The 21,392-nt window shown below is 42.7% G+C and overlaps 1 protein-coding gene across 2 annotated transcripts in view; it reads left to right on the forward strand.

Moving 5' to 3' along the window:
- The window catches only part of LOC134224699 (knirps-related protein-like), an 85,875-nt gene that overhangs the window by 25,765 nt on the left and 38,718 nt on the right, over positions 1-21,392 (forward strand). The window contains exon 1 of one of the 2 annotated variants that reach the window (XM_062704226.1): positions 2,119-2,142. The exons of the other annotated variant lie outside the window; for it this stretch is intronic. The gene's annotated coding sequence lies outside the window, so the exon portion shown is untranslated. Of the gene's footprint in view, positions 1-2,118; positions 2,143-21,392 lie in introns of those variants that run through there. 2 annotated transcript variants of the gene reach the window in all.

The raw sequence follows: 21,392 nt of genomic DNA on the forward strand, positions 1-21,392 counted from the left end.
TTTGCTTTGTGGGCTCGAAGTACTCGGCTTCCCTCGCTCGATGGACGACGGTGGTTAGACGGATCGATGATGGTGAAATCGAACCATGGTGAGCAATGAAATCGTAAATTGGATGATGCTACGCGTACCAAGGCAAGGGTGTAAGGCTTGGGAAAATCCGTGTTCGGAAATCAGAAGTTGACCGTGCGCGTGGGCTTTTTTTTTGGAAATCGAAACGAAATTAAACAAAAATTATGAACTAATTGCGGCCTCGAAGTCGACGAGGAACCAGTTCCCATCGGATCATCGAAATCTCGAAAACTCATTCGTGCGCGTGTGGAATGTGTGAAGATCTAGTTTCGCACCCTTTTCTTGCGCGTTGCTGCTGGGAGGGCGGTTTATGACCTCCCGCGAGTTATTTATGAAGTGAACCGGCGATTGCGCTACAAACCCAGTCGGGATATGAGGGCCTTTGTGGAAAGTCATTGCGGCGTTATAATTCGATATAAATACGATATTAATTGCCGGGGCGCTTTCTTTGGGGCGGTACGCGCGATGATTGTGTCATTTCTTGACACTCTTTGTCTGAGCCGCCGAAGGCAACGACGGGGTAACGGCTTTCTTCTTAATCGAGCTTTGTGTGCCGATGCACCGGCTCAAATCGGACGGATGACTCAGCCATGTCTGGCAATTGTGGGCTTGGTGTTGGAATGTCAGATTATAATGCCCCCCAAAAATGTAAGTTAAGAATTTATCTAATCAATCATACGCCTCTAAAGAAAATCGTAGCGAATGACCTTTCCGATAGCAGCCTTGTTTATTAATCTGGAAGTCTTTTCCAACAAGTTCCATCAACATCGCCGAAGCTTCCTCATTGCGCATTCCATTCGAGCTGATTTTCGTCATAACAACTAGCCGACTGCTGTGCCCGCAGCAGAACCCTCGCCAATCAAACCTCCAGCTTTGTACAATGAACCTTATTGCGATCGATTGGCCTCGCCGCCCCGCAGTACCCACCAGAGCAGCAGAAAAATCCTCCGATCTGCGAGTGCGCGATCGCGATTCGACTTCAAGCCTTTTGTTATTTATTTTATCGGGGATCGATCCATTTCGCAATCCTCCTCGCAGAAGACCGACATCGGCTGATCAACCGCCTCCTCGTAGAACACAACGTGAACAAATGCAAAAGGGTAACAATTCGCCCTGCCTTCCGCAACCCGTTCATAACGCTCTTCAAACGGCGCTGCGGCGGCGGCAGGCTCGATGTGGCAGTAATTTATTGGTTATTATATTCGTTTCAATATATTCACAATGCGTAGCGAGTCTTCTGCTCCGAGACTGCCGCCGACTACCGATGTTTAGAGCTTCTAGATCACCTGGATTATGGTGTGCCACCCCGGTGGCCAGTCCCTGATTCTTGGTGGCAGTTGTCATTTGTCCTGACTGATCGGAATTGGTGAGCAACTCGCTACTCCGTCGCCATCGTCTGCAGTCAGTGGCGGCGACATCCATCGGCCGAGATCTATGCGGTAGCCGCTGAGATCGCGGAGGACAAACCGCTCTTCAAGTTGTCAGTTCGGCTGGAGAGTTCTGCCCATCGTAAATATCGCCGCTGTCTAGCGGAGGAACATTATGGTGACTGGTCAACGTTAACGTGGGTACCGCACACCACGATGTGTTCCAAATTTGGATGATTGAAAACAAAGAAGATGGGATTGATTATTCCACTTCATCTTTTTGCTTTGTCTTTTGTCGAATCAATTCATCATTCCAATAATAAAATCCAGATGTACATTAATGGAATTTAAGTTAAAAATACGAAAAAGTCTAATAATGTAATTCAGGCGTTGCTTATCGAAAATTTTGATAATTGCAATATTGCTTTGCATTCAACCTTTCTAGTTCGGTTTGAGTTCTAATTACCTTCTTCATTTCTTCTTTTCTAGGTAAGTCTCTACAAACCCACATGAATGATGGCAGTTCAAGTTTCCTCGGACTCCTTGGTTTGGAATTGGTGTTTCTCACCTGAACCAAATACCACAAATTCGATAAAGCCGTAGCATCTATCTCCAATCAAAGTGATCTCAATCTCCGAGCACCGACCAGCGCACCCTCTTCTGAACCAACCTGAAAAATCTTTTCCATCTCAAGAGGTATCAAAAGGTAATTTAAACTATTTCAGGATCGATTTTGGTCGATCACCGTGCCATCCATCGTTCATTCGACGAAACGAGGGGGCCGCGCGATATGATCGATCGGCTTTTGAAACGTCTTTGTCGTCGTCGTCGTCGCTGAACGACGGAGATCATGCTGACGCTGATGATGATGGAAGAGAAACGATCCATCGAAAGATGCCAGAGGCCAATGTGTTGTTGTTTCTCCCCCAGCCCTCACCCAACGCTCTCGAGACTAACATTTATCGAACGCCCTCGCACATTTCAAATTATTTTATAGTTCATATCCATCCGCATGCAGTGCATCGATCGAAAGGGGGTACACCGAGCGCTGCTAACCGAGATGATAGCAGGTTTTCAAATCTGCTCCGCCTCCCCTGCGCATCTAACGTCGGCGTCCTCGTCGTGGTCTTCGGGCGAGATCATTCCTGTTTAAACGACCAAGTGAAGATGACAGTGAGGACGAGGCTGCGAGGACGACTTGCACACGAGACAGGGTGGAGAAGTTGAGCCTTTGGATATATATTTTTTTTCGTCGGATGATCCAGTTCCCACGACTCAATCGAACGAACGCCGGCCAGGAGTGGAGATATGCGGCAGCTGGGTATCCAGCCGGTTGCGCCGGGTGATCAACGGCGGTCGCGTTTATTTTGCGATCAGCCGGTCGATAGTGGAGCGGGCGCGAGCGCGGGTGGCGTGCCGTGCGCGATCGTTTTGCTCCACTATCGTCCGAGTCAGTCGGAACGGCGCGGTGCGATGCACAGTGGTTTGGAAGTAGGCACATCGTTTACCAAATGTTGTTCGTATTGCATCGAATGCAACACCCCGGTGAACAACCAAGAAGTTACTAATTAGCGAATCATGCTTCCGTACTCTTTAATCCTTGCCTTCGAGCAATCAAAATTCTTCTACGCCTGATCCACAATCTGGAAAGAAAAAGTAATCAGAAACGTAGAAAATAATTGATTAAACCAAATGAGTGACGCTTGGACCGCTGTTTTACAAACTTCAAAGGTTTAACTCGAATTCGTTCGATCACCAACCACTGCGCCGCATTGCTTCGGTTGGGGATACATTCCTCACATAGAAAATAGTCACTGCAGTGCAGGGTGGCGCGCGCCTTTCGTGAGCCATTTACATTTCACCCCGGCGTGGCATGAGCGAGGCATCGGGGGAGTATGACTCGGTGTTTTTCGAGACCGAGCTCCAGGGCGTGCAACATCTCAGCATTCGATTTTAATGTTAAAACTTCATGTACATCTCGATGTACCTGCCCGGTACGGGTGCTACTTTACCGGAGCGAGCCTGGCTGGCTGGCGAGCCTGCTGCAGCATATGTGACGGGGGTGTTGCCTCGACCGTGGTCGACGACGACGAGGACGAGGACGTGATCTTCGCGACTCATGGGAAGAAGAAGCATTGACGGCGACAACGACCCGGCACTTCCTTACTTTGCCGTGGCTGCCCGCCGCCACCACGTTGACAGGTCGCCCAATCGGGAATGATGTTAGGAAGCTGGAATCATTTTGTATGGAACAGCTCGACCCGTCGTCGATGAATTGGATCGTAAAAATGGGTGCCTATCGGAATAAGCAATGAGAGCGATTGTTGAAGCAAACCGTCAGTGATCTGGAAGAGTGTGGGGAGCGATTCAACAAAGTTGGAAAGGTACATTCAGTAAGGGATATTTGTTTGTAATGACGGAGAAACTTGTACACTGATCGTAATTGCTTAAGCAATCAAACTGGATTAATTGGATCTTTAAGGCAGTACCGTACTCCAAACATTATCGCATTTCTGTCGTGTTCACTTTCAAATGTGGATAAATAACACTAAAAATGGCATACATTCGCTTCCAAAACGAATCTTTTACGCTCCATATCTTCATTATTTCTAATCAGGTTGTAAAGTTAGAAAAAAAAGATTTCATTCAAAATTGAACCGATTCAAACCGATTTGAACCGATTGAACCGATTTGAATAGATTGAACTGATTGAACTGTCAAAATGGATGGAGCGTCGCCTGAAGTTGCGTAGAGTCCTACGAATTTCGGTTTACGAAGATCGCTTTGGTCAATCGGCTTGTTTCAAGAGTACGGATCGGTTACGAAATAAAAAGTCCGTAACAAATATTCCACTCGCATTTGAAATCCAAACAAGGCCCCAACGCTCCGCTTGAATTTCAAATTGGATCTCCCGATCGTCTTGTGAGGTATTTCTGTTGTGCCTTCTTATCTTCAAAATAATAAAAAAGGGTGTATCATATTCACATCATAATCGCAACCCCACTCCCTCCTTCTCTTTCTCTTTCGCTCCGTTGATCTCTATCGTGTCGTGGTCGATCACTCGCCTCGAGCTGCCTTACACTCGCGAGCTGCCCCAGCTGGGAGGCCCACGAAACAAAAACCATGTAATAAAATTAAATGCTCAATAAAATTTTAATTAATTTTGTATTCCCTTTTCGCCGCTCGGTTCCCCCAGACTTTCGGTCCTTCACTTCACTCCAATTCACCATTGGATCGATCTCGTTCGCCAGCTTCGGCTGGTGTGGTGTGGTGTTGATGTTCGCTCTCTCGTTGTCCTCCTCCTTCTCGCACAATTCGCTTCTGCGATGTTGCGATGGGGGTAGTGCTGAGGGGGGAATGAGGATTTGCGAGAGGTAAATGCGGAACCAAAATCGAAAAGAAAATTATGACTCCAGCCTCCCCCTACCCAGATCCGATGGAAAAGTCCGCTTGAGGAAGATGGCACACGAGGGCGTGGGTGAAGACGAGGCTCTCATTCTCTCTTGCATTTACGTTACTTACAATGTTTTGATTATGTGAAGAAAACGTCATTAGAGATACTGCGATCCCTAAATCGATTCCATTATGCTCAAACATCCAAACGAAAATAGATTATGAACTCCTATGGGATGTTACATACTTTGCTTCTCTATGGGACAGTAATTCAAGAGTCCTCTCTCTATACCTCACAGTCCCCTTTCTTGCTCCTTTTTTTCGAGTGTTTAAGCCCGGTGCCGTCAAATTGCGCACGAGGTCGCAACAAAAATCGCAGCTACTCGTCTAAAACCAAAGCAAAGGTAACGTCGTTGTCGTCACCCATCGGTGATGGGACTTACTGGGAGCGAACCCACCGACCGAGGGGAGCAGCATTTTTCCATAAATTATTCTCATTCCAGCACGTTTATCATTATATTTTTAAACGATGTACTAAAAATGAATACATGCAGTTTCGGTTAAGGCGCGAGTAGCACCGGCAGAAATGTCGAAACAGTTTGCTCAGTTTGTTCGATTTGTGCCGCGACTAGGGCGACCAGCTTGCAGATACCAAACACTATTGGTTGATTAGAGAAATTGAACGCATTCTTTCCAAGGACTACATATTAATAGCTCTTGCAATCAAAACTAACAACAGTTTCTTATAACTGTAGCAAAAAAAAGACACCGACGCGACGGAGTGAAGAATTGCGGAAATGGCAACGTGCTAAACAAAAATAATATTGGCAACACTTGCACTTCTTGAATCCTTAAAGTGCATGGAAAATGTAAACTTTGTCGGATTGGAACTGCTTTTGACAGATTACTTACGTGACGGCTCGATTGCAATCAAAATGGCTCCTCCACTTATCTCCTATTTTGCATTAAGGCAAATTGGATTGAGAGTTTTTACAAAACTCCTCAAGAAAAAATGTCACAAGACATCGGTACACATTTTGTATACGCTGGTTTGTGAAAGATGATTTCAATTTAAAAACAAAATAAATGTTGTAGACTGTATAAAAAATCCTTAAGACGGTCTATAGTCTCGCCTATGAGTGTTGAAAATAATTTTTGAATAACCCTGCTCACAAAGCAAGATTACTGTCGCCAGACATTGAAAATATGTGTGACAGTACTTGTCTTATTGGTCTTTTTGAAGAGCTTTTTTTAGAGCTAAATTTTTAATTTCTCCAATAACATTTTTTTTTCAAGTTCAATTTGATTTTAAATCGGCAATTGAAACGAAGCCTAAAACCTCGATACTGTTTGCATGGTGGCAAGAATTCCACTCACTAAATGTTCAATCAAATCTACCCCGGTTTGGTCACCCCACCCGCCCATGATACACATCGGGTAGGTCCTCGCCAATCTGCTCCAACCGAGAACCGAACTGTATCGAAATGGAAAACAAATTCAGATCACACAATCGACTGCCATACAGCCCACCACAACTTGGTACGGCAAGGCAGCCGGGAGGGAGCACCTCGTACGTAGCACGTTGTCGACTGGTGATGGTGATGATTTGTTTTGTTTTGTTTCGATTCACAATTCGATTTTGTCCAACAGACTCTGATGGACGACGGCAACGTGATCGAATCGGTTCGAATACTGTGCCCTACACTGCCACTGTGAGGACTGACGACGGATGGACGGACGACTGACAGCACGTAGATTTATGAAACATTAAAGTCATTGTCAGCCGAGCAGTCGCGGGAGTCGTATTCAGAGCGGCACGTACCTTAGAACCGGTGTGTACAGGATGGAACTGTTGGCGGCAGCGGCCAGCGGCGGTGTCAATCGCTAATGCAAGCAGCCTACGAAGGAGATGCACCCTCTACGGATTGGTTCATGTAAACGAATTTGGTGCAGAATGCGACACTCGTAGTGGAACGATTCAGAAATAAGAACTAAATATCAACCGTAATAATTTTTATTGAGATTTGAGCTCCCAGTTTCGAATACGTGTTCCTAAGTTCTGCGCCGGAACGTTCATCGAAGGTCAAAGGAAACTCATAGGACTTGTTTTGACTTTTCAGGAAGGCGGTAAACGAAGACATTCTGCATCAAAACCATAAAACGTTTCCTCGAAAAATATTTTGAAATTTAAACAAAAATGAAAAATCATTCAAAATTTTCATGAAAAAATAATTGGAATCTCCACAAGATTTTTGAAGAATCGAGTTTGGATTAAATTTAAATTGGACTTAGATTGGATTTCGAATGGATTCGGATTGGACTTGGATTCTATTCGGATTGAATTGGGATTTGATTTGGATTGGATTCGAATTGAATTTGGATTGGATTCTGATTGGATTGGGATTGGATTTGGATTGGTTTGGATTGATTTGGATTGGTTTGGTTGGATTTGGATTTGGATTGGATTGGATTGGTTTGGATTGGATTTGGTTGGATTTGGATTGGTTTGGATTGGTTTGGTTGGTTTGGATTGGTTGGATTGGTTTGGTTGGTTTGGATTGGTTTGGATTGGATTTGGTTGGTTTGGATTGGTTTGGTTGGTTTGGATTGGTTTGGTTGGTTTGGTTGGTTTGGATTGGTTTGGTTGGTTTGGATTGGTTTGGTTGGTTGGTTGGATTGGTTGGTTGGTTTGGATTGGTTGGTTGGTTGGATTGGTTGGATTGGTTTGGTTGGTTTGGATTGGTTTGGTTGGTTTGGTTGGTTTGGATTGGTTTGGATTGGTTTGGATTGGTTTGGATTGGTTTGGATTGGTTTGGTTGGTTTGGATTGGTTTGGATTGGTTTGGTTGGTTTGGATTGGTTTGGATTGGTTTGGATTGGTTGGATTGGTTTGGATTGGATTTGGTTGGTTTGGATTGGTTTGGTTGGTTGGATTGGTTGGTTTGGTTGGTTTGGATTGGATTTGGATTGGTTTGGTTGGTTTGGTTGGATTTGGATTGGTTTGGATTGGTTTGGATTGGTTTGGATTGGTTGGATTGGTTGGTTTGGATTGGTTTGGATTGGTTGGTTTGGATTGGATTTGGATTGGTTTGGATTGGTTTGGATTGGTTTGGATTGGTTTGGATTGGTTGGATTGGTTGGTTTGGATTGGTTTGGATTGGTTTGGATTGGTTTGGTTGGTTGGATTGGTTTGGATTGGTTTGGTTGGTTTGGATTGGTTTGGATTGGTTTGGATTGGTTTGGATTGGTTTGGATTGGTTTGGATTGGTTTGGATTGGTTTGGATTGGTTTGGATTGGTTTGGATTGGTTTGGATTGGTTGGATTGGTTTGGTTGGTTTGGATTGGTTTGGATTGGTTTGGTTGGTTTGGATTGGTTTGGATTGGTTTGGTTGGTTTGGATTGGTTTGGATTGGATTTGGTTGGTTTGGTTGGATTTGGTTTGATTGGTTTGGTTGGTTTGGATTGGATTTGGATTGGTTTGGTTGGATTTGGATTGGTTTGGATTGGTTTGATTGGTTTGGTTGGTTTGGATTGGTTTGGATTGGTTTGGATTGATTTGATTGGTTTGGATTGGTTTGGATTGGTTTGGATTGGATTTGGATTGGTTTGGATTGGTTTGGATTGGTTTGGGTTGGTTTGGATTGGTTTGGATTGGTTTGGTTGGTTTGGATTGGTTTGGATTGGTTGGATTGGTTGGATTGGTTTGGTTGGTTTGGATTGGTTTGGATTGGTTTGGATTGGTTTGGATTGGTTTGGATTGGATTTGGTTGGTTTGGATTGGTTTGGATTGGTTTGGATTGGATTTGGATTGGTTTGGATTGGTTTGGATTGGTTTGGTTGGTTTGGATTGGTTTGGATTGGTTTGGATTGGTTTGGTTGGTTTGGATTGGTTTGGATTGGTTTGGATTGGTTTGGTTGGTTTGGATTGGTTGGATTGGTTTGATTGGATTTGGTTGGTTTGGATTGGTTTGGATTGGTTTGGTTGGTTTGGATTGGTTTGGTTGGTTTGGATTGGTTTGGATTGGTTTGGATTGGTTTGGATTGGTTTGGATTGGTTTGGATTGGATTTGGATTGGTTTGGATTGGTTGGATTGGTTTGGATTGGTTTGGATTGGTTTGGATTGGTTTGGATTGGTTTGGTTGGTTTGGATTGGTTTGGATTGGTTTGGTTGGTTTGGATTGGTTTGGATTGGTTGGATTGGTTTGGATTGGTTTGGTTGGTTTGGATTGGTTTGGATTGGTTTGGATTGGTTTGGATTGGTTTGGATTGGTTTGGATTGGTTTGGATTGGTTTGGTTGGTTTGGATTGGTTGGATTGGTTTGGATTGGATTTGGATTTGGTTGGTTTGATTGGATTGGATTTGGTTGGTTTGGATTTTATTTGGATTGGGTTTGGATGGGATTTGATTGGAATTGATTTGGATTGTTTGGATTTGATTTGATTGGATTGATTTGGATTGGTTTTGAATTGATCTTGTGTTGGTTTAACTTTTTGTTTGAACTGAGTGTGTACGATTGAATATGGTAGGTATTTGAATTTAATTTGGATTAGATTCGGATCGGATTTGAAATATGTTCTTCAGTACTTACACGGGAGCTGTTTTTGGATTTTTCATGTCCGTCTTGTTCTTAGTGGAGAAGTATTCTACCGGCTTCAGCTATAAAAAGTACACTATGGATATACAGACAGTGTTCAAGTGTAGTGACGGTAATGTTGTAACCTGCAGTCCTCACTGAACGTAGTTATTAAGATCGGAATAGAGCTGCTTCGAAAGCTTTTGCTTTAGAAGTGGTTTAACCGATCAATTTTCTCCTCCTCGTACGTTGTGTAACGACTGCTTATTGGTTTGATTTTGCGTAGGGCTACGATACAATTTTTGTTCTACATTCGTCTAATTTTTGTCTGACATCAGGTCGAAGGTTAAATAAGTCATCAACTGCGACAATAAACTTAATATTATTATCATTATTAGCTTCTTTTTTTAGATTTTCAACCTTTGGCTGGTTCATCTCGGGATAAACTTAATCAAATTTTTGACGGAAAAGATCAAATTGCCAACTTTACACAATTTTCCCAATTTGATAATTGTCTTCTTTACATTAGTGGACTTGGCGAAAAAAAAGTGTGACGATCTTGATCCCAGTGGATTCCACAACCGTAACCGAACCAAAGTCATTTCAATTTGTTGCCATTTAAACGGACAAATCTTTTCAAACAACCCCGTCATATTGCCCATTTCCAAAACAGATTTGACACATCAATTTGGACAGAAACAGAACCATTACGTGCCGCTAACTTTCCCACGCCAAATCTTCTCCGATCTCGCTGCGCTGCGACGACACGTCAGGGGGGGTAGGTCGTTGACCACGCAACGCAACACCAGCTGGACTCCTACCGTTACAGATCGCACGGACCATACCGGGACCTCCAAGCATTGAACAACCATCAATCTGCTGAACTACCTTCGGGGACTGCGCCGCCACTGATGTGCGACATCCATCTCTCGTTCGTCAAAAAAAAAACATCACAAAAATCACACATTTTCTCCGATTCTCCCAAAAGCGTCATCATCACGCGTCCGAAAACAAAGACCGTGGTCCGAAAAAAAAACGAGCAAATTACATTTTAACCACCGGCTTCTTCCCGATTGTTGTTCGGTGATCGCCTCGGCCGACGCTGTTTTCGCTTTGTTTGCCCCAGCTTGTTGTTTGAGTAGGCGGACAGGCTGCGTCCACCCGCGTCGCCTCTTCCCGCGCGATGCGTCGGGGACAGTGACAGACATGCAGCGGTGCCTCGTCGTCGTCGTCGTTCGTAAACACACGATAATTACAACCAGAAACCTATTAAAGCCGTTGGCTCTAGCGGCGCGGCAACGCAGCCACACAGACATGCATCGGATTCGATCGCTTCATGGGAAGATGATTGTCGTCGGGACGGCAGTTGGGCGATCGTGCCAACGACGATAAACATTTTGACACCGTAATTTCACTCGACTGCCTTTTCGAGATCAAATCACACTGCGATCCGATCGACGATGCGTTGCGTTGGTTGCTGTTAGGTCGGGTCCCGTCGCCTTTGTCAGTGTGGTGACTAATTTCATAATTTGATCTTCTTCAGAACGCTTGAGCGAGTTTCGCGTTGTTTATTTTCGTGAGGAATATAGCCGTCGGCGGTGCGATTTTACGACGAACCTACGCAACCTGGACGAAGGGTCCCACAACAATCACCGCACCTGATAAATGGTGCCATATTAAAACCAAATCCGCGGCGGCAGCAGCCATTGGGATTAGCCCGCGAAACGAAGCACAACGAGCTGGAGTCACGTGGCGGGGCGGGTGTTTTGCATCTTTCTTCCGCAGGGTGAAGCGCAACATAATGACAAGCACATAAATAAGATAAATTAATATATTCTCGAGTTCTCCGGCGCGCGCGAGCTCCGAAAAGAGGAATACGCTCGAGAGGTCGGCGATGCCAAGTGCAGTGCGCAGTTACATGCACATAAATGGAACCCTTCGCGAGTGGTGTTATGCTGCTTGCCCTTCGCTCTGGATGCTACGACTGCTTGACGACCACCGTATCCCGTCATACCATCGGGGGTAGGGAGACCAAAGGGTGCCCAGTGTGGGCTGACAGTACTTATCCACTCAAAATCGTAATTGAGTTATCATCGCTCGCGCTTGAGGTTCCTCCAACTTCCCCCCATGCAGACGGAAAGGCTCGCGCACATCGGAGCACAGTTGTAGGCAGATAAGTCGCTCGCGAGCAATTAGCCTCCGAGGAACGAAAGTGAACGATGGGGGCGACGACGACAACAAACGACGTGTTTTGTAGCAGCTTGTCTCGTTAAGTAGGAGGAGTGGTCGCCTTTCGGTGAAAACAACACTGACTGAGATGGTAATCATGGTACAGATTTTCTCGAGAGGAGCGCAATCAGCTCACTTCCAGCGAAAAAAAAACGACTTCAACACACGCGCAAGCACTGAACCTCAATCGAACCGCGAGGCCGCGTTGAACTGTGAAAAGCCTCGATAGCAGTCAAGGTTGCGCGAACGGTGAAGAACCCTGGCAGTAGTCAGCGTGCAGCAACAGATGCCGAACGCCATAACTTCCCTCTTCAGGGGGGTTTCGGGCGTCTGGCACAAGTGGCCTCCGAAAACTTCTACGAGAGGCGTGATTTTTTGTATTTCGATTCTTCGTCGACTTCCCAGTCGAGTCAAGTGCGCTGTTTCCAGTTCTAACCGATTAATATTGCCTCTGATTCTGATTGCATGTTGAGTCTCACATGATGCGTTTTTTCTTCTACGAGGTCCGAAATCGAAATTAAGGAAATACCGAATTAATGTTCAGTTGTTTTTCGAGACGATACTCATTTACATTTGGTTTGACTTCTTCGTAATAACTAGCAGATACGCAACATGATGTACGATCTTTGCAATCGTACGCAGATCGATCGATATGCGCAAAATATGTCTCTTTTGGCATATGCGGCAATCAAACAAGAAAATTATGTTAGTCTTGCTGTCGTTGCGTGTTGCTCGTTTTCAGTTGAAGTAAAATTGATGTCATTTCAATTACGTGCGTTGATCGCCGCGGGAGCACGACGGGTTGGGAAGATGAAGCCGTCTATCGAGGTCTTGTTCACTATATCGCTTGATACTGAATCGGCAATGTAGTGGCAACCGTGGCCCAGAGTTGCATAACCCGCGCGCGCACGCAACAAATCGAAACATAAATTTAATAAGTAATATGCATCGCCATTGGAACAAATTGGATCGCGGTCAAGTGGTCAGATTGGCAAAGGTCGGGCACGCTCATTGCTGCCACGTCGCAATACAATGGTCAATGCCGAGGGACAATCAAAGGCAAGGTAGCGCGCAAATCGACAAGCCGCAAGTAATTGTCCCGAAAAAAAATGATTTCAGATTGCAAATTTGATGCACTACGGGCTACGACAGCTCGTCAAAATCGTCGGGAACCTTTATGGGCAATAACCGACAGAGCACAGTTGATTCGCAATTCAACTCACTGTTCGGGTCCTCTTCATCGCATTAAAATTCTCTGATACGAATTACTACGCGTCGTCGCCGCTCCAACTTGATACTATTTTGGAGCACACGACGATCGCGGTACAAACCGGCAAGTAGTCGTCGATCGTTAACATAAATTATAGACCTCGCCGGTAGTGTGTGCGAAAAGTTTGCTCTGTAAGGCAGGGGAAGAGAAAGACGCCCACCAAGACGGGGCGACGAACGGGAACTGAAAACGACGAAATCAAAACAGAGTGGAAGATTGCTTCCAACCACCGGCGAAGCACTGGCAAAAAAATCCCTATCTTTATTATGACCATCCACCATTGGTAGATTTTAAGGGTTTGAGCTTCTGACCTCAACGTCAATCATTTCTCCAATGAATGGATGTTCAAGATGTTGCAACAGAAGCAGTTGAACCCTTCATAAGTCCCCCTTGTACCGCCACTGCTGCTCGCTTTTGCTCGCGATCCGTGCGATATAAAAAAAAAACAGAATTACGGTAATAAGTTCAAGGCCAGCGACGTGAATCGGTTAGCTCGTAACGATTTTCGGCTTGCTGATCACACTTGCATTCGTCCCTTGGTCCAACACACCGCTTCCGTCGTCGTCGTCGCGTTGTCGGTCGTCTTCCGTCCATTGTCCAGTCGCGCTGCCGCCTGTTGCATTGATCTTGAAAACGCTGAATGCGCTCGCGTCGGACGGTGCTGATCGGATGTGAGGACAGGGCTGGCCCGGCTCCGGCTCATCATAAAGTAGGAAGTGTTACGACGGACGGCGGTACGGTGCCAGGCTGTTCGGTAATCAGTGTGAGTTATGGCAAAGGTCATGACGAATCGTGGCCGGGAGTTGGATGGGTTCGTCGAGTTCGAAGTCGTAAATTCTGATTTATGGATGCGAGCAAGAACTAATTCGTGGAGTGACTACAAATTGATCACAAAATGATCGAAAGATTCTTTGTCAGCAAACACCGAACAAAAGCACACTTACTCACTGTCTAGGAATCCCCATCCCGTGGAGCAAAAAGAAATAGTATTAATAAATCTCTAATGCCATAAACTCTGCCATCCTGATGCCGTTGATCACCGTTCTTTGTTTCAACCGTAAAAAGAGCGCAAATGTGAATCACTGCACTCGCAGTGCCCCTTTCCTTGCACTCACACACAGTGTCTTTTGATTAATAACATCGTCAAAACCGCATCAAATACCGGCGTCATCAGTCGTCAGCAGCAGAACAACCGGAGCACGGCCCATCCAGTCGGGAAAAATATATCAAACCGACCGTTGAAAAATAGAAAAGCCGCATCAACGCGGGATCGCGCGTCCACGCTAAAATGTAGCCACTTTGTCGTTCTGGAGGGAAAAATCAATCCTTCTTCGTCAGAGGAGTGCGCGCAGCAACCTTTAAGACAATTGCACCGGAGTAACTATGAAATATCTCTCAATTACTGGTCCGACGCCACTTGGGGCTGGCGCAGTTGCCCCGCATGGTCCGGTCATTTATCTTCTCGCGGGATCATCGCGCGTCACACACACACAGTGACTGGCACTGGTTCGGTGGGGTCAGAACCAAACGCGGCGTTGAGCTTCGGTTACTGGTCGAACAAACTGCTCTTTGCTCTGAATCTGATTGATCTGTTCCAAGACATCTAGTCCATAAGGTGGATTGGCATTTGCGTATGGCTGAACCGTCAGTTCAATAGGAAAGGAGATGAAAACTAATTACTTTTAAATTGAGTTGCATTAGCATGCAATTTTACAAGAAGAAGTATGAGTATGGTAGTTGAATTAGCATTCAAATGAGTTTGGAAAGCCAAAGGTGCACCTCACCGAACAAATATCTTTCTCGTCTGGTAGAAAAATGCTTGTATTCAACCTAAATTGTTCTCAATTTAACCTAAGGCATTGATACTAATGTTTAACATTTTGTTTATCTATTTTCAGGTAATCATCGAACAGCAATTCTATTCGGGAGACTCAGATTATTCACTATTTCAAGATAAAAGAGAGTAAGTTTTTTTTTGTTAATTATTACCTATTGTATTTTTAATTCTAAAACACATCAAAATATTTAGAATTTTCAACAGAAATAGTTCGCAATTTCCAACGGAAATTCATTCGAATTTCCAACGGAAGTTCATTCAAATTTTCAACAGCAGTTCATCCCAACTTCCAAAGGAAATTCATTCGAATTTTTCAACGGAAATTCATTCGAATTTCCAACAGAAATTCATTCGAATTTCCAACGGAAATAAATTGGAATTTCGAACGGAAATTCATTCGAATTTGCAACCAAAATTCATTCGAATCTCCAATGAAAATTCATTCGAATTTCCAACATTAATTTATTCAATTTCAACGGAAATTCATTCAATTTCAACGGAAATTCATTCAATTTCAACGGAAATTCATTCCAATTTCAACGGAAATTCGTTCGAATTTCAACGGAAATTCATTCAATTTCCAACGGAAATTCATTCAATTTCAACGGAAATTCATTCAATTTCGAACGGAAATTCATTCGAATTTCCAACGGAAATTCATTCGAATTTCAACGGAAATTCATTCAATTTCCAACGGAAATTCATTCAATTTCCAACGGAAATTCATTCAATTTCAACGGAAATTCATTCTAATTTCCAACGGAAATTCATTCAATTTCCAACGGAAATTCATCCGAATTTCAACGGAAATTCATCCGAATTTCCAACGGAAATTCATCCGAATTTCCAACGGAAATTCATTCAATTTCAACGGAAATTCATTCAAATTTCAACGGAAATTCATCTGAATTTCCATCGGAAATTCATCCGAATTTCCAACGGAAATTCATTCGAATTTCCATCGGAAATTCATTCGAATTTCCATCGGAAATTCATTAAATTTCCAACGGAAATTCATTCAATTTCCATCGGAAATTCATTCAATTCCATCGGAAATTCATTCGAATTTCATCGGAAATTCATTGGAATTCAACGGAAATTCATTGGAATTTCCATCGGAAATTCATTGGAATTTCCATCGGAAATTCATTGGAATTTCCATCGGAAATTCATCCGAATTTCAACGGAAATTCATTGAATTTCATCGGAAATTCATTGGAATTTCCATCGGAAATTCATCCGAATTTCAACGGAAATTCATTGAATTTCAACGGAAATTCATTGGAATTTCAACGGAAATTCATTTGGAATTTCAACGGAAATTCATTGGAATTTCAACGGAAATTCATTGAATTTCAACGGAAATTCATCCGAATTTCCATCGGAAATTCATCCGAATTTCAACGGAAATTCATTGGAATTTCAACGGAAATTCATCCGAATTTCAACGGAAATTCATCCGAATTTCCAACGGAAATTCATCCGAATTTCCAACGGAAATTCATCCGAATTTCAACGGAAATTCATTGAATTTCATCGGAAATTCATCCGAATTTCCAACGGAAATTCATTCGAATTTCAACGGAAATTCATCCGAATTTCAACGGAAATTCATCGGAATTTCCAACGAAGATTCATCCGATTTTCCAACGGAAATTCATCTGAATTCAACGGAAATTCATCCGAATTTCCATCGGAAATTCATTCGAATTTCAACGGAAATTCATTAAATTTCCAACGGAAATTCATTCGAATTTCCAACGGAAATTCATCCGAATTTCCATCGGAAATTCATTCGAATTTCCATCGGAAATTCATTCAATTTCATCGGAAATTCATCCGAATTTCAACGGAAATTCATTCAATTTCCATCGGAAATTCATTCGAATTTCATCGGAAATTCATCCGAATTTCCAGGGGAAATTCATCCGAATTTCATCGGAAATTCATCTGAATTTCATCCGAAATTCATCCGAATTTCCATCGGAAATTCATTCGAAATTCCATCGGAAATTCATCCGAATTTCATCGGAAATTCATTCGAATTCCATCGGAAATTCATCCGAATTTCATCGGAAATTCATCCGAATTTCCAGGAGAAATTCATCCGAATTTCCAGGAGAAATTCATCCGAATTTCAAGGGGAAATTCATCCAAATTTCCACGGGAAATTCGTCCAAATTTCCACCGGAAGTTCATTCAAATTTCCATTGGAAGTTCATCCGAATTTTCATCAGGAATTCAACCGAAATTTCATCGGGAATTCATTCATTCGAAATTCCATCGGAAATTCATCCGAAATTCCATTGAAAATTCATCTGAATTTCATCGGAAATTCATTCGAATTTGCATTGGAAAATCATTCGAGTTTCATCGGAAATTCATCCAATTTCAATCGAAATTCATCCGAATTTCCAACGGAAATTCACCCGATTTTCATCCGAAATTCATCCGAATTTCCATCGGAAATTTATCCGAATTTCAATCGGAAATTCATCCGAACTTTCATCGGAAATTCATCCGAATTTCCATCGGAAATTCATCCGATGAATTTCCACCGGAAATTCATCGGAAATTCATCCGACTTTCTATCGGAAATTCATTCGAATTTCCATCGGAAATTCATCCGAATTTCCATCCAAAATTCATCCGAATTTCCATCCGAAATTCATCCGCATTTCCATCGGAAATTCATCCGAACTTCCATCGGAAATTCATCTGAATTTTCATCGGAAATTCATCCGAATTTCCATAGTAAATCCATCTGAATTTTCATCGGAAATTCATCCGAATTCCGAATTCATCCGAATTTTCATCGCAAATTCATCCGCATTTCCATCGGAAATTCATCCGAATTCCGAATTCATCCGAATTTTCATCGCAAATTCATCCGCATTTCCATCGGAAATTCATCCGAATTTCCATCGGAAATTTATTCGAATTTCTATCGGAAATTCATCCGAATTTCCATCGCAAATTCATCCGAATTTCTATCGGAAATTCATTAGAATTTTCATAGGAAATTCATTTGAATATCCATCGGAAATTCATCCCAATTTCTATCAGAAATTCATCCAAATTTCCAACGGAAATTCATCTGAATATTTATCGGAAATTCATCCGAATTTCCATCGGAAATTCATCCGAATTTTCATCGGAAATTCATCCGAATTTCCAACGGAAATTCATTCGAATTTCCAACGGAAATTCATCCGAATTTCCAACGGAAATTCATCCGAATTTCCAACGGAAATTCATCCGAATTTCCAACGGAAATTCATCCGAATTTCCAACGGAAATTCATCCGAATTTTCATCAGAAATTCATCCGAATTTCCAACGGAAATTCATTCGAATTTCCATCGGAAATTCATCCGAATTTCCATCGGAAATTCATCCGAATTTCCATCGGAAATTCATCCGAATTTCCATCGGAAATTCATCCGAATTTCCATCGGAAATTCATCCGAATTTCCATCGGAAATTCATCCGAATTTCCAACGGAAATTCATCCGAATTTCCATCGGAAATTCATCCGAATTTCCATCGGAAATTCATCCGAATTTCCATCGGAAATTCATCCGAATTTCCATCGGAAATTCATCCGAATTTCCATCGGAAATTCATCCGAATTTCCATCGGAAATTCATCCGAATTTCCATCGGAAATTCATCCGAATTTCCATCGGAAATTCATTCGAATTTCCATCGGAAATTCATCCGAATTTCCATCGGAAATTCATCCGAATTTTATCGGAAGTTCATCTGAATTTTCATCGGAAGTTCATCCGAATTTCAAACGGAAAGTCATCCGAATCTTCATTGGAAATTCATCCGAATCTTCCATCGGAAATTCATCCAAATTTACACCGGAAATTCATTTGAATATTTATCGGAAATTCATCTGAATTTTCATCGGAAATTCACCCGAATTTTCATCGGAAATTCATCCAAACTTTCATCGGAATTTCATCCAAACTTTCATCGGAAATTCATCCAAATTTTCATCGGAAATTCATCCAAATTTCCATCGGAAATTCATCCGAATTTCCATCGGAAATTCATCCGAATTTCCATCGGAAATTCATCCGAATTTCCATCGGAAATTCATCCGAATTTCCATCGGAAATTCATCCGAATTTCCATCGGAAATTCATCCGAATTTCCATCGGAAATTCATCCGAATTTCCAACGGAAATTCATCCGAATTTCCAACGGAAATTCATCCGAATTTCCAACGGAAATTCATCCGAATTTCCAACGGAAATTCATCCGAATTTCCAACGGAAATTCATCCGAATTTCCAACGGAAATTCATCCGAATTTCCAACGGAAATTCATCCGAATTTCCAACGGAAATTCATCCGAATTTCCAACGGAAATTCATCCGAATTCTCAACGGAATTTCATCCGAATTTCCAACGGAAATTCATCCGAATTTCTAACGGAAATTCATCCGATTTGCCAACGGAAATTCATCCGAATTTCCAACGGAAATTCATCCGAATTTCCAACGGAAATTCATCCGAATTTCCAACGGAAATTCATCCGAATTTCCATCGGAAATTCATCCGAATTTCCAACGGAAATTCATCCGAATTTCCAACGGAAATTCATCCGAATTTCCAACGGAAATTCATCCGAATTTCCAACGGAAATTCATCCGAATTTCCAACGGAAATTCATCCGAATTTCCAACGGAAATTCATCCGAATTTCCAACGGAAATTCATCCGAATTTCCAACGGAAATTCATTCGAATTTCCAACGGAAATTCATCCGAATTTCCAACGGAAATTCATCCGAATTTCCAACGGAAATTCATCCGAATTTCCAACGGAAATTCATCCGCATTTCCAACGGAAATTCATCCGAATTTCCAACGGAAATTCATCCAAATTTCCAACGGAAATTCATCCGAATTTCCAACGGAAATTCATCCGAATTTCCAACGGAAATTCATCCGAATTTCCAACAGAAATTCATCCAAATTTCCAATGGAAACTCATTCGAATTCCCAACAGAAATTCATCCGAATTCCCATCAGAAATTCATCCGAATTTCCATCGGAAATTCATCCAAATTTTCTTCGGAAATTCATCCGAACTTTCATCGGAAATTCATCCAAATTTCCAACGGAAATTCATCTGAATATTTATCGGAAATTCATCCGAATTTTCATCGGAAATTCATCCGAATTTCCAACGGAAATTCATCCGAATTTCCAACGGAAATTCATCCGAATTTCCAACGGAATTCATCCGAATTTCCAGCGGAAATTCATCCAAATTTCCAACGGAAATTCATCCAAATTTCCAACGGAAATTCATCCGAATTTTCATCAGAAATTCATCCGAATCTTCATTGGAAATTCATCCGAATCTTCATTGGAAATTCATCCGAATTTCCATCGGAAATTCATCCAAATTTCCATCGGAAATTCATCCGAACTTTCATCGGAAATTCATCCAAATTTTCATCGAAAATTCATCCGAATTTCCAACAGAAATTCATCCGAATATCCAACGGAAATTCATCCGAATTTCCAACCGGAACTCATCCGAATTTCCAACCGGAGTTCATCCGAATTTCCAACCGGAATTCATCCGAATTTCCAACGGGAATTCATCCGAATTTCCAACGGGAAATTCATCTGACAATCCAAATGAAATTCATCCGAATTTTCATCAGAAATTCATCCGAATCTTCATTGGAAATTCATCCGAATCTTCATTGGAAATTCATCCGAATCTCCATTGGAAATTCATCCGAATTTCCATCGGAAATTCATCCAAATTTCCATCGGAAATTCATCCGAACTTTCATCGGAAATTCATCCAAATTTTCATCGGAAATTTGTCCGAATTTACACCGGAAATTCATCCGAATATCCAATGGAAATTTATCCGAACTTCCAATGGAAATTTATCCGAACCTACAACGGAATTTCATCCGAACTTCCAATGGCAATTCTTACGATCTTCCAATGAAAATTCTTGTCTATTTCCAATGAAAATTCTTGTCTATTTCCAAGGAAAATTCATCCCAATTTCCAATGGAAAGTCATCTTAATTTCCACCAAACAATTATCCGAACTTTCAACGGAAATAAATCCTTATTTCCAACGGAAATTCATCCGAATTTAGCCGCAAATACCAGATTTAGGCCAATCAATTCATGTCACCATAAACGACTTGATCTGTTAAAGCATTTCTCAAAAAAAAAAAAACAATAAAAACAAACTCACACGACCCGCATTGCTCCTGACCTAGCCAAACAGTCTACTTCGATCGCAATCTCATCGCCGGTACCTCAAGTGACTGCGCGATGACGACGACCACCCGCACTGATGCATTTCCTTTCCACTGCCGTCTTCCGTCCAGTGCCGTTGACACTGACGCGGGGCAGCGTTGTGCGGCGCAAAACAATTAACCCGCGGCAGCAGCGATCTAAACTGTATCAAGGTTGCCGGCAGCAGCTGAGCTGAGGCTACGAAATCATTATGCGCTGGCTCCCGCGCAAAAGAGCAAAGAAACCCCGCCAACATTACCAGCGCGGTGACGCGACGCAGCACGGGCCAAACAATGGTCACCAGCAGCAGCAGCCAGCGAGCAACCAAACGACGACCGTCTTGGCTTATGGCAGCCGCAGCGTC

This window comes from Armigeres subalbatus, chromosome 3 (genome assembly GCF_024139115.2).
Source record: "Armigeres subalbatus isolate Guangzhou_Male chromosome 3, GZ_Asu_2, whole genome shotgun sequence".
NCBI classification, from domain to species: Eukaryota; Metazoa; Arthropoda; class Insecta; order Diptera; family Culicidae; genus Armigeres; species Armigeres subalbatus.